The 15,545-nt window shown below is 37.9% G+C and overlaps 1 protein-coding gene across 7 annotated transcripts in view; it reads right to left on the reverse strand.

Moving 5' to 3' along the window:
- lrp4 (low density lipoprotein receptor-related protein 4) overlaps positions 1-15,545 on the reverse strand; it is a 268,114-nt gene that overhangs the window by 163,072 nt on the left and 89,497 nt on the right. The gene's annotated exons all lie outside the window — the stretch shown is intronic.

Genomic DNA, 15,545 nt, shown 5'->3' on the forward strand with positions numbered 1-15,545 from the left:
TTTATTATGAAACTTGCTGCTAAGTCATTTTACCTTTCACTGTACTGTTTATACCTGATGTATCAAGTGCATATGGAAAAAAACATAATATAATATTTGGTTTTATATAGTATGTGTTTATTAGAGACCAACCAGACTAGTTTAGCACAAGGTCAGTGTTGAATACTTAAATAGCTGTGTGGGCTTAAGGCCTAAGAGGGTGTGAACTATGCTGAATGGGCGTAAACAAAGTCCAGCTCTCTGGTATGTGTGAATCATGGCTTTTTTCTCAGAATTAAGTAGAGCAGATTATCAACAGCCCACAACACTCAGCGCTGGTACCCAAATGGTACCCAGGCGCTCATCATCCCTCACTGAATGCATGACGTCAATGGATGAATGCGCGATACTCCCAGATTAATGATCAGAGACTTGGTTGAATTTGAATAAAACATAAGATTTCCAAGGCCAATCTCAAACTTAATAAGGCTATTATTGAAACATAATACAAACGATATAGGCTATTGATCACACGTTACCGTTTTTCAATTGTTGCTCTACAAACATTATGTAAAATAATTATTAATGAAACAAAATAGAGAAAAAGAAACTATATTGCACATATCATCATATCATCTCTGAATTTTCTCTGCTTATTTTACTGAAGATTAATATTCTACAAATCTATTAGGCCAAATAATTATTCACGAAACAAAATACCAATGATATTCTATACCACTAGATTTATGACTTGGCGTTGATTCAACTCAATAGCCCCACTAGAAACCCCCGGGAGAGACTTGCAAATATGTGCCATTCACATAGCCTATTCATTTTGGACCTCATCCTTTTCTAATAAATGCTCTCGGTTTTTCAATTACTTATTCATGTCAACTATGGACAAACCTTATATGTTAGTAATCTAGGAGAGTAGAGCGATGCATCAGCGGTTGAAATCAACTCGAAAGCCCCACTAGAACCCCTGGGAGAGACCTGCAAAGATGCCATTCACAAAGCCTATTTGTTTTGGACCTCCTCTTTTTCTAGTAACTCCTCTGTTTTTCAGTAACTTATTCATGGCACCTTTAGAGAATTCTTGTCACCTACTGTGTGTAATTTTCATTTTGTACATTTGTAGGGCCTAATAAACAAATTAAAATACTATAGCCTGTGTTCTTAGAAATAATCGTTCTTTGTATTATTTTCTTAATCGTTAATTTTTTCTTATGATATTGTGACGTCTGCTCGGTGTGGAACCGCAGCTCCTCTTCCTATGGGGCGCTTCATCTCACCAGTCTACGACCCACCGGCCGGAGAATGATGACAGCAGCTCACCCCAAGAACACACCTGTTTTCACTTAGTTATTAGTTCGGAATATATTGGTTCTGTTAGTCACGGTCAGCACGGATTGTTTCCTATCGCCTGTATGTGAGGTGCCGTTCATTTATCTAAGAAATTAAATACAAGAGAATGAGTTATCGCTTATTATTTTGTGTGTATTTTTTATTTTGCCTAATTATTAAGCACACCTTGCACTTGCACCGTCACATAAGACCTTCAATACAAACACATTGCCTTCTTCAAATTCATTAACCATTTTAAACAAACAAGATCTGTCATTCATAATTTTTTTGACTATTCTATATAGACCCAGTAGATAAACTGATGCTCTGGCTGGATGGTGATGCTGTGGCGGAGTATGTGTATGTTAATAGGGACGATTCATATGCTAATGACGCCAAACGGTGTACAGTTCTGGCGGATACTGGGGGTCTGAAAGTGCCTTGTGGTCCTAGTGTTAAGGGCCATGACACTTTGTTTGAAGGACCATCATGAAAAAAGCTCATACACTTATTTGATTTAAAATGAAGCAATGTCCATAGTCTTTAACTGTTTTGTAAATGGAAAACTGTATTTAGGACCAAATCTGAACACATTCTAAAATTGTAATAAACTACAGAAATGTATGCGATTCATTGTAAATACATTCGTATGTAATAAATTGTTTGCTAATAAACTGTGTTATGTGAACATTTTTCACTGTGTTCCAAAATTTCTTTGTGTGCTCCTACATGATTTTATTTTATACAGGTCCTTTGCTTGACGTTTTTGTATTGCTAGCTCTCTCCAACTACCCCTCTTGGTTTCTTTCTCACAACTTCCCCCTCCAACTCTCAACAATAACAGCTTCTTACTCTGTACACTAAACACTCAAGAGGCACAAATCCATGCTCTGTTAATGGGTAACTCTCCCTTTTTATGACAGATAATATCTCTCCCATAAAACACACTTGTTTCACCATAGCTTTGAGGACCAAAGTGTATTCCCATTAAAATGTTATTTACCCTAGTCCCAAACCATATAACAGAACCTAACCATAAACCCACACCTTAATCATAACCTTATATCTAAACCCAAATCTCCTTACCCTAAAACTAACCCGTATCCCCAAATCCTGGCTTTAAAGTTAATTCTAAGTCTAACCATAACCCAAAGCATGAAAAAGCCTTTTGTAAGTGAGGACCAACAAAATGTCCTCACTTTTTAGATCTGCCACAAGTTACTGTACTTATGAGGTCTTATAGTTCTCACAAGAATAGTAATACATGTATACACACACCTTTTTAACATCAACCCCCATATCTTGCTTTCTTTGTGTTTGGTTTTTTTTTCTTTCAAAGCCTATACCAACAGAGATGGCTTATCTGATTCTTGGCAAGGCTACGATCCAGCACATATTTCATACCATCAGCAGAGAGGCGTGGCACACAGTAAATACAGTTTGCCTTGGAAACAGAGGCAGCTGTGGTAGCCTGTCAAAAGGTTTTCTTGGCCTCTTCAGTCTTACTGCTATAAACAGACAAAAGGTACTATTGATGAAATATGCTCAATAACTTGATATGAATGAAACACAGCTATAATTAAGACGTGTGGATACTCATGACTGTCTGCCTATCTTTGAAATGCTCTGAAACTGGGATTAGCCCAATCGATAAAGAGGAAATTGTTCAATCTATTTAGCCAGTCATTTTAACAAAGCAGAGAAAAAAAATGGATTCAGTTCAAATACTCAATACATTATGTGAGAAAAAGAGTCAAAAGGCAAAATACTTTGTGTGAATCATGGCAAAAATGTAGTGCACTATGTAAAAAGATATCTTGTCAGGAATGCTAACTCAGACTTCAATTAAATAACCATCTCTATAAAAGACAGTAAGTTCACACTATGACCTTCACACCTTTATCTAAAGTCAGTTTTTTGTTTGAGATTTGTGATGGCAATAACTAGATATTCTGTCTCCTGTTACAGTATCAAACAGAAAAAACCTTAGTGTTGCCATGACAAATTCCCCTAAAGCACAGCAGACATGATTGTGGCACTTGAGTCTCTGTCAGTCACACTCACAAACACACACCATGTTCATGCTATTTCCAAAAATTGGTTAAGTGAAAGAAAATATCTTTGTGACAATAGTCTTATTTAACTACCATAGTCGGAAAGTTAGTAGTTTTTTTTCAAGATGCGGTTTCAGATGTGATCAAAAGACTTCTGAAAGCACACCAACCCAATATTTGCACTGAATCAATCAATCAAATGTATTTATGAAACCCTTTTAACATCAGCAGTTGTCACAAAGTGCTTTTACAAAACACCCGGTCTTAAATCCCAAGGAGCAAACAACAGTATTGTTGAATTTCAGTGGCTAGGAAAAACTCCCTAAGAATGCCAACATTTAGGAAGAAACCTAGAGAGGACCCAGGCTCAGAGGGGTGACCAGCCCTCTTTTGGCTGTGCCGGGTGAACATATTACGATTACAATTGTAATAATTAATAAATGCCTGTGGGCTGAGTCTAGAGTCTATTTAAACTTAGTCCAAGTCGGAAGCATGACCAGATGGACAAGGACAGGGACAATTCGGGGGACGGGGAGGTGTCAGCACACTGGCAGCAGAAATCGTCAGGCATCGTCTCGATCTGTAACACAACCAGGAGGACTCTGGACAGGGACAGCAACGGGTGCCCCAAGCCAGGTACTCCGCAGATGTGGGCCAGGACCTCATGACCGCCGAAGTTCAAAACAGGAGGAGACTGGGAAAATTCAGAAAATGCATTCCATATAACAACAAGGATTTATAGTGGAGAAGGAGAACTTACACACAGGCAAAGACAGTGGTGTGGTGCCTGGAGACATGGGTATACCCTAATTTGTAAACTAGCTCAATCATTATTAAAATTATATGAATGTGAATAAAACAAAGATATTTTAGTATAATGTGATCGATGATGTCCAAAGTCCGACCAAGTTCTTTTCAAACCAGAACACAACACCCCACAGTTCACAGATGAACAAATACCAAAGTAAAGCATCTAATAATGTAGTGCAACCATATTACTCCAGACTGCTGTTCACATGGTCACGGATATGATTCTTACTGTTGTGGGTAATACACTTTTGTTGAATGCAAAATGTCATCCTTTCTCCCTCCACAAATTCCTGTTTCATTGAGGTTACCCTTTTCAATGGTCTTCATTATTCATTCATCCTTACCATTACTTTGAATACACCGCTCCAGGCTTAATACAATGTGTCTAAATCAAACATGTCATATAACATTTTGTCCAGCAGACGTCCCTGCTGTGCAGTGTGTTAAAAAGCTTCAAGCGATTAAGCGTTTTTTCAAAACAAGCCTCAATGGTTCAGAAAGGCTCAGTAGGCAGGACACGTGGAGCAGAGCAAATGTCAAGAAACATCTATTTATTATGTGGAATCTGAGATGAATGTACATTTCATTGTGAAATGTGCCTAGATCATGAGAAAAACAGAAATATCTCTGTTTAGATTATCTTTCTGTAGGTTGCGCTCTGATAACTACAGGAATGTTTACATTGACCATTTGGCATGGTGGTTACGGTCTTGGAAACCTGCTCTTTGCTAGGTAAACACGCCCTTCAATGTATATATCAGCTTGTAACCAACATTACAGTGAGAAGGGAAGAGATTGAGCCTGTTACATCATGAGCTAATAGACTATCAACTGCTGCAATAAATAATTGAATTACTCTCTCCATTGACAATCGGGTATGCAAATCATTATTTCAACCACTATACGAAACGGCTGACTTCCAACACCATGGTGCCGTGACCCGGATGGACAAGCTTTAACGATTCTACCGAACTTCAATTGGTGAGCTAAGGAGCTCGTTTTTCAATCGCAAATTGTTTTTCCTGGTTACTAGTTGCTGAAAACAACTGAACAGTGATTCATATTTAAATATCATGGCGCGAATAGGACACCATCAAGAACGAAAAGGATCAAAAACAACAATGCCTGGAATCGAAATGGACACAAAGAAAAATAAAGTTTTCCGACTAAACAAGATGGATTCAGAGGAAGTTGTATATGGACAGATGGAGAGTGTGGTACATACGAAGAGAAAAGACAAAGGAAAGCTAAGATGGCTGAGAAAGGACAACAGTCGTAAGGAGGGAAAGGAGACAAGCAAAATGGACGAAGATTCATTCTGTTTGACCAATTGGCCGACCGACGGTAGTCTCAAGAAGGAGTCCCTCTTATGGAATCCTGGAATCATGGACAATACTAGGAACTGAGCTTTCATAATAATTGATTCTGAGTTCTTAAATGTTTATTTCCTAAAATGTATCGTACCTAACCATTAAATGAAGCTGGAACTTATCAAGGAAACCTGATAACCTACCTCTAGAACAGCCAAGGTTATTTAATTGAATATTACATGTGGTTTGAAAAGCACTTGGATGGTATATAGCATGTTTTAATAGGCATTTGAAATAGCCAGTTTTCTGTCATGCTTGAACATGTTTTAATAGGTATTCAAGAAATAGCCTGTTTTGTTGTGCTTTGTCATGTTCACTATGTAATTTTGAGTCAAATGTATTTATTGCGTAGATGATAATGTTTAAAACCATAAGACCTCAAGGTGGGTCTCACGACAATGTGGGACCCATTGTCATGAAAAAGTGGTAGAATGAAGAATCCACAGGGTGATATTCTTTAACTTTAAGTAGACACGCTCTGTCCCATGAGGACTGAATTTGAATCCAATATAGTCATAGCCTAAAAAAGAGGGTAAAACAGCTAAAGCGAGTTTACTCCCCACAATAAAATCAGATGCATTTTAAATGGTGAGTTTTGGTTAAATAATTGAGTTTGGTTAAATAATATAGTCTCTTTTATTTGTATTTACCAACGATAACTGGGATACTTGTTTTAAAACTAACGCCTGTTAATGGAGTTTAAATTCTAAAATGATAAATTGACCAATGAAAAAATAGGGTATTGATATAAGTGTTTAAGGCCTACAGAGTGTCCTTTGGATTACTTACTGTACCTTGATTTTGGTGACATCATACATCTGTTTTCCGTCTACATCGCCATTCTTAAGAGTTCTCTTAATTTCCACCCTAATATTGAGTTGCTGCGTAGATAATGAAAAGCACATTTTTACAAAGAGCCAAAATATTAGATGGGTTGGACACTAAATCTAAATCTTCAGTTAACGAACAATGTTGGCTAAATTGAAAGGATAGTCTGAGGATCATGTCAGACTTTTTAATGTGTGGGAATATACATTTCATATACTTTAAACTAACATTTGGCCTTTTTAATGGCTCACCATATGTGGGTGGAGCTTAGGGCTTAAGGAAGGGGGGCAGACCCACTGGGATGGCCTCTACCAACCTTTCCCATTACATCAGAGTGGCCTATTACTAAGGGTTAAATTAGGTTAAAGGGTTAAATTAGTGTTCAGACGGGTCTCATCTGTGGTAATCTTACCAACACAAGCATATTCAGTTTTGGGATAATCAAACATTAAGTGAAAGCTAAATATATTTTCCTCTCAATAGCTTTAATGTTAAAATGTATGGTTTTGAAACCAACTGAAGTGAGGGTAGAGACCTAAAGTCATTCCCCATTTTTGCTGATAGAACAATCAATAGAACCACAGACGTGGTCAAAGAAAATGCATAGAAGTTGAGATTTAGGGTTTGGCTGACTGCCACTATTTAGAATAAAAATGAATTTAAATTTGTGAATTCCCTAAAATGTAGGAGGTAAATCAAGACACAGTTTGTATGCCATGAGGTAGTTTGGCCTTTGTCCTGTAAAAATGCTAAATTTGTGTGCTGTAGCTATGCTAATACAATCGCCCTGGTGGTTGCAACAGGTAAACCACTGCACATGGGCTGGAGTTTTTCACTCCTATAATTTAGTTGTTCAGCTTATCCCCTAGGGGGCAAATTTTTTTTAGTCACGCATGTGCCAAGAAACTACAGGATATGATAAATGCATGACAGCCAATTTCGCAGACCTGTGTGATGGTACTGTGGTAAAGTCAAATATGAGAGCTGTTTAGCTATGTTAGACAAATTTGTAAATAGGTTATATGGTTCATAATTCCTTCGCACAAGCGATGTGTTAGTGAATGTTCGTGTTTTTTAACATGTTCACTTTGTTTTGATGAATATACAGGACAGGATTATAGATCCATCCCTACTACCAGTTCTGTTTTTCCTGTCAGTCCTGTATAGATGGCCAGTGCGGGTTCAGGTTGGCGCCTCCTGTGGCCGTATTTGTCATTGTTCTGCATTCACTCATGGTGTCACTTTCCATTGACTTAATGAAGTGAAGACAGGGGGGATGTATGATATAATTGATTATGATTGGAAATTGCTGAGCTTAAGGCTCAAGACAAATCAAATTGGTATTTATACCAATTTTGATTTATACCAATTTGATTTGTTTGCATTGGCATCTGTTAGAGCATTGGCATCTGTTATGTTTTACATTTTACATTTACAGGATGTTTTTCATTGGTTTATTGGGAAATTGTTTTGTTTGGTGTAATGTCTAACATTTTAAAGGTTTAATAGAATAAATCTAACAATTTCTGATTTGGCCAAGCAAAGTGAAGTCTGACAAACTTATTCCACTGCTAGCTGCTATCAGGCATTAATATAGCACAAGGAGTCAAACAAAAACCAAGCCAGTTCTGGATGGAAAAGGAACTTTGACAGACTATAACAGAAACTTGTCTGAACAGGGTTTATTCTTCACTCTGATGATGGAACTTCTGAGATCCACACATTTTCAGGACTGATCTATTGTCTTCATTGTTGGGAGTTCATGGAACAATACCCAGTGTATGAAAGTATGGATGGACTGTTGAAGCATACTAATCATTGTTTTGCAGTTATACTTTCAATAGATTGGGACATCACAACCCTTTCTCTGATGATACATGACCTTACCGACTGGATACAGACAACTGAGTGTATGAGTACCAGCAACATGTTCAAGAAGGATTTCTACAAACACACTGGTCAAATCTGTTTCAAATCTACCTGACCACTCACATGGCAGAACGATGCCAGGGTCAGATCACTTGGCTTCACACTCCATTTCTAGATGAATCATCGACAGCAAGATGAGAGGAGAGTCCTGAAGGGCTCCACATACTACAGGTCAGAGTTGACTGGAAAGATCAAATGGTTCCAACACAGCAGAAAACACTGTTGTGGTGTTAATCTTGAATTAGTGAATTGTTGGAAACTCACTATTCCACTACACACCTACACCGACTTGTTAGGACAACCAGGCAATTTGCTGGGTCCACATCACACTGACTGCAATAACTGATATTAGAACTTCACATTACAGATACAAGACAAAGAAAATTGAAGACAAGAACTATTGGAAACTAACATCTTTCCTTACAATCTAAGACTTTCCTAAATGAATGTGGTGATTTCATATGTATGAAGGTTTGTTTCCCGCCAGACAGGTGGGAAACTCTGTACGATGACAATCCCAGTATTGGACTTCGACTTATTTGTGAGGATGCTTAATGATCTACATTATGACGGCTATCATGGTATGTTTGGATAGTGAATTGTCCCCTATTAAAGGTAGACTTTTTCACAGGAACAACAGGATAAACATGTCTTTTGCATGATGTCGTAGCATGGATCATGATACGGACACGTTTTTTATTTTTATTGTTCAACAGACTTTGGGGGAAATGTTTTAATCATGATGTCATGTTGAGTCTGATTTTCTGCTGAACACCGTTAACACTGATAAGTAACCTGTTGATGTCAAATAGTCATTGTGTCTTGTCTACAATAATTTTTATTTGAGGAACAATAATACCTCATTGGTCACCTTTTTTGTCTCAGTCATTTGTAACATACGTGTATAGGCCTTTTCTTTCACTTGAAATTGAAATGTACTTGTAATGTTTTATCAAACACGTAATGTTTCTTTCAATGTTTGATATGGGGGAGTGTTGAATCTGAGATGAATGTACATTTAATTGGAAGTGAATGTGCATAGATAATGAGAACAACAGAAACTGTTTAGATTATCTCTCTGTAGGTTGCGCTCTGATAACCACAGGAATGTTTACATTGACCATTTGACATGGGGGTTACTGTCTTGGAAACCTGATCTTTGCTAGGTAAACACGCCATTCAATGTATATATCAGCTTGTAACCAACATTACAGTGAGAAGAGAAGAGCCTGTTACATCATGAGCTAATTGACAATCAAATGCTGCACTAAATAATTGAATTACTCTCTCCATTGTCAACCGGGTCCACGATTCTTTCAACCACTATACAAAACAGCTGATTTACTTCTTCACATGAACAAAAACAACAAAAGGGGAGAGAAACCGCAAACTGAGGCACAACACACTACTGGCAAAAACAATGATCCACAACAAAAACAAAACAAGAGCAACGTAAATAGGGTCCCCAATTAGAGACAACAATGTGCAGCTGCCTCTAATTGGGGAATACAAAAAACTGTTGCGCAGAGATGCCTAGAGGCACCTCTGCGATCAGCCCCTGGCTGTGATCCCCAGGGGCCTAGGGGCCCCCAGCCAGGATCTGACAAGGCCTAGTCCACCTGAAACAATACAGGCCACCTGAAAAGTGCAGCTTTTCTTTACGCTAGCAAAAATCAAAGATGCCTGAATAATGAACTGGCCCCCTACCTTACCCGACTTAAATCCTATTGAGAACGTGTGGACCCTTCTCAAATGTGAGATTTACAGTCAGGGAAGACAATACACCTCTTTGAACAGCATTTGGGAGGCTGTGGTTGCTGCTTTATCGAAAGTTCATCGTGAACAGATCAAGAAACTGACAGACTGCATGGATGGAAGTCTCATGGCAGTTATTGAAAAGAAGGGTGGCTATATCGGTCACTGAATATTTTTGAAAGGCCAGAAATGTTATTTAAGTTTCATTTTGTGTTACTTATTTGTTGCACTTGAATCAACAAGTGAGTTGGAGAAATTATTTTTGTAATTTAGTTGCCTAATAACTTTTCACACTAATTGTTGCCTAATAATTGTGCACACTTATGTACTCCCCTGAGAAAGATCAAAACAAATGTTTCTTTTGTTAAAGATTCAGGTTTGAAGTTCAATTATATTTTGGATTGACTGAGAGCATTGTGTTTGTTCAACAATAAAATGAATCTTGTGTAATACGATTCGCCTAATAATTGTGCACAGTGTTGATGAAATAAGTAGATTTCAAGTTCAGATTTTTATCTAATAGGTTTTAGTTGAATATCTAATGCCAGAAAAAGATTGACAAGGGAAATTGCTTTTTTAGAGCAATGTTTTAGAAACCTACAGTGTAAATTAATTTAATAAGAAAGCTAAACTGTTAAAATGATATAGCAAATATCAGTTACTGGAATTATAAAGCATTTTAGTTGAACAAGGCTCCTGCACACCGTCCACGTCACTTGCAATATCAGAAAAGTATTTTTATCAAGAACGTTTCGTTCCGAGGACCTTCATCCGGTTAATGTACGAGACCAAAATCAGAAGAGGCAATCTAAAATAGGTAAGTAACCTCAAGTAGACCAATTAGGTCTTACATCAAATACCCGAGGCAAGTAAAAAGGCCTGCATCTAATCATCAGGTACTCCTGATTGGGTGAGTAGTGACTCCCAGTTATATAAGTGTCTGTACACCATGCATTGTTTACATAAGTGCACAGACCACCTCTTCTGGTCTTTCTGCAGTCCTCTGCCGTACGATCAGCCCTGAAGATGTCAACCCCCTCTAGCCCAGTTGCATTGTCAGGTATGCTGTTGATTATCCATGTTTCTGTGAAATAAAAAAAATCATGACCCTGCAAACCATAATCCTTTTTGTGCGTTGATTCTTAGTCTTATTTCATCCATTTTGTTCACCAGTGACCGTACGTTAGCGAGGAAAGGGCTAGGCAGTGAACCCCCATCTTGGATGAAGCATATGTTTGTTAGGGGATAACTTCATTTTACATCCATCAGCTAAGTTGGCTTTGTAGTTGGGGTTTTTTTCTGGTCAGCAATCCTACATAATAGCATATTTACCTGTGACACATGCATTAGAATACGTAAATGTTAAAGAATTACATCACAATGTTCGTATTCAAGTGGTGATTGTTCAATATACTAATTTGACGTGTTAAATAAATGTTTCACCCCTTTTTTTGTTTCTCGAAAGCATTTTAAGAAGGTACGAGTGGACACATTTTTAGAAGGATTTCAGATCTATCACTGAAGAAGGCTAAAGGGCATGAAATACCTACTGCGGCCACGCACTGTGGAAGGGCCATCCCAATTAATTTCCAATGACAATGTGGCGTTGACAAGAGATCTGTGCAGCTTGAAGCTGAGCTGCGCAATTCAGGCTTGGGAAACCCGTGAATAAACATCACTATTACGCAAATCACCACCTACGAATGCTCAGCGATAACTAGTCACCAGGATTGCTGGCAGTATTTTGCTGGAATCTCTTCCCTGCTATGAAACCGAAGGTTGCGATGCTGTATTTTATGCTTCAGCCATAGGCTTAAAGGATTTTTTGGTTCATTAGGGAGGTTACAACATGCCAAATAGCCATAGTCAGAAACAAACACAAATACTGATATATTAGCATCCAGAACACACCCACATACACTCAGACATATGTAGTTTGTGCACTAACAGCATCATGAGCCAGAGAAAATGTATATACATTTTGCAGTACTCTTTGGGCTGAAAATGGCATGGAAAGTCTTTCCTTACATTTGTGTGAAGGAGTAAATGTTCATTTTGGGGTACTTTTTAGTCACATGAGTATTCTATGCAACCTCATCTTATTAGGGTCTGGAATTCAGAGGATCAGATTGTGTGCATGTCTGTCTGTGTTTTCCTATCTGTATGCAGTATATGTTCATTTGTAAGTGTATATTTGTTATCTGTCTGTATGTGGTCATTCAAATTTCCCCAGGCTAATATTCTCCCCTCTCCATCCTGAAATTTCTCTGAGTCCCTGTTTTGTGAACTTGATTATAAACCATAAAATTGGAGCATTGTTCTTTACAAGCCTCTCTGTCTAGAGTTAATTCAATCTATGTAATGGAGGCCTGGTTCACATGATCTACATTTACTTACCCACAAAAGTTCAAGACTGACATTTCTGGCCTGGTCAAACCCAAACGTGATTAACTGAAGCCCAAAACCAGGCACGATCCAACATCACAAGAATGTTGTCAGCAAGTCTACAAAAAATTGCCTTTCCCTAGACCAGGTTGCTGTTTTGCTAACAAGGTAAGTGACTGCTGTAAGAGAGAAGGAACGTTTCCTTTTATAATTCAAATAGGAAAAGCAAACTTGAAAATAAATAAATGTAAAATAAAATCAACAAAAATTGTGGCGAGAACAAAACCCAAATCTGTTGCATCAGCACTTTGCCAAGTTGTAATAAAGATTTTCATAATGATTTTAAGAAGGAATTAAGGGTGTTTCCTGACAATGTGCTCAGTGTTGTTTATGCTGTTTAAAATGGTCTGGGAAAAGTATGTATAATTATAGGGCTACACCAACACACGGGTCACTGAGCACTCAATCATTCCCCCATCTCTTCATTGTTGATAATCGATATTAAAACAAAAATTAAATAACTGGACTAGACATTTGGTGTATATCAATGACGATCAAATTGCAGATAATTACATACTAGGCATTACTTTTGTCTTTGACACTACTCATCCTCACAAACAGTAATTAAAATATACCAACATTTAATTAATTACCATATCATAAATTCAAGTCATATATGCCTACTGCTAAGTGTGTGCAAAGGGTCATCAAGGGAAAGGATAGCTACTTTGAAGTAGTAGGGGTTTCATGCTATAGTGTGTTTTAAATAATTATGGTATTGTTTGTAGACTTTTACATACGACTTATAAACATTGATTACTGCCGGTCTGTAACTGTGTGATGTATTGTAACTTTATTACCTGACTGACATAAATTGTATTATTGGATTACAACGGCATTCCTCCATGTTGAATTGCGGCCATTGCTGCTAGTTTACATCGTTACGTACGTTATTGCCATACATGCCATATCTATAACATTCAAAACTACTACCATATATTGCTGCTAGCTTACAGTACTCTTAACATGCTGCCAGTGTACAGTGTTATGTATAGTATTGCTTTATTTTTTGCAATAATTTAGCTGTATATATCTTTTTTTTCTTCTTTATTCTTATTACACAGATGTAGTGTGCTATGCCACCACTCATAAGCTTATTGCACTCATATGTATCTATAATACTCATTCTACCAAATTGTTGCTAGTTTACATTGTTATGTATATTATCGCCATACATGCCATATCTACACTGAATAAAATAATAAACTCAACACTTTTGTTTTTGCCCCCATTCATCATGAGTTGAACTCAAAGATTTAAGACTTTCTCTATGTACACAAAAGCCCTATTTCTCTCAAATATTGTTCACAAATCTGTCTAAATCTGTGTTCGTGATCACTTCTCCTTTGCCGAGATCCATCCACCTCACAGGTGTGGCATATCAATATGCTGATTAGACAGCATGATTATTGCACAGGTGTGCCTTAGACTGGCCACAATAATTATAATGCATGGTTCATGACGTAAGGATAGCTAGCTTTACTAGATGCTAACTGCATGTTATGCTCACTTACGATCAGGTATATTTACAAACAATATGGAGTTCGATTTGAGATAATAAATTATCGCAAAGGTTAAATTCTTCTGCAAAAATTTTCGTAGTGGTCGTCTCAGTAACCTTCTAAGTGGTAAACTTTCACCACAGTACAACAGCCTAGCAGTTTAGAGGCAGTTTCACTCTTTTGTATTAGAAAGGGTTAGATAGTTTAGTAAGTGCAGTCAGTAAGGCTCTGTCAAGTGATGTTAGGTAAGATTATTTTTGAATAAAATAATTTTAGAGTAGGGATAATGTTTTGTGTTTAGGAGACAGCCGACACCGGCCAAGTATTTTTCCCCTTTATGTCTGTTTGTTTGTTACTTTGTATTGCTGATCAGTTGGAAATATATATGGCCATTAAATGACCTTGCACTTTAGTTATTGTACCTTTTTACCTAATTACCTATGCGTCCCTAAAAAACTTGCAGTATTTCAGCAGAAGCACCAGCAACATTTCTCAGGAAGGTCAAAATGTAATCGTTTTACTATCTTTGTAAGGATCTTTGGTCACAACCAGAACAGCATAACTTGTGCCCATGCAAGCACACACACAAATACCAGCAGCTGCTGATAGTGATAGCAAGACCACCAGTGGACAAAACACAAGTATCGGTTTCAGAGAATATACACATTCTCCATTTCTGACCTGGTGGAGCTCATTTTTGTGACCTAGTCACATTCACACCAGGCACTTATTGAGTCCACATGGACTACATTAATACAAAATAATACATATGGAACCAATAACATCAGTGATTAGCTGAATGGCCTAATGCACTGTGAAAAGGGGAGTTGCAATACAGGGTAAAATGACCAGCTGGATTTGAGAAGGTATGTAGAAACCCTTGCCATAAATCCTAATACTTACCTTTGATTGCAGACTCAATATGATGTGTTTGCCAAACTGTAAACGGTTAACAAATCTAGCAAGAGACTATGACTCTGACCCAGGCACGGAACTAACTCCAAGCACAGAGGGGCGGGGCGCTCTTGTGGGCCCCACCCAGCTCCGCTCAAGCTTACAAGTGTGGGGTCCTTGACCTTCAAGTACTCCCCAAAAGGAAGACTTCACGAGAGAAAATACAGAGGGTTCACCACAAGGTGCAAACCATACATAAGGCTCAAGAATAGAAAGGCCAGATTAGACTTTGCTAAAAAAAAGCCAGCCCAGTTCTGGAAAAGCATTCTTAGGACAAATGAAACTAAGATCAACCTGTACCAGAATGACGGGAAGAAAAAAGTATGGAAAAGGATTGGAACGGCTCATGATCCGAAGCATACCACATCATCTGTAGAACACAGTGGAGGCAGTGTGATGACTTGTCCATGCATGGCTTCCAATGGCGCTGGGTCACTAGTGTTTACTGATGATGTGACAGAAGACAGAAGAAGCAGCCAGATTAAATCTGAAGTGTATTGGGATATACTGTCTGCTCAGATTCAGCCAAGTTCAGCGCTTAACTTTACAGATGGACAATGACCCAAAACATACTG

This window comes from Esox lucius, chromosome 2, assembly GCF_011004845.1.
Source record: "Esox lucius isolate fEsoLuc1 chromosome 2, fEsoLuc1.pri, whole genome shotgun sequence".
Classification (NCBI taxonomy): domain Eukaryota; kingdom Metazoa; phylum Chordata; class Actinopteri; order Esociformes; family Esocidae; genus Esox; species Esox lucius.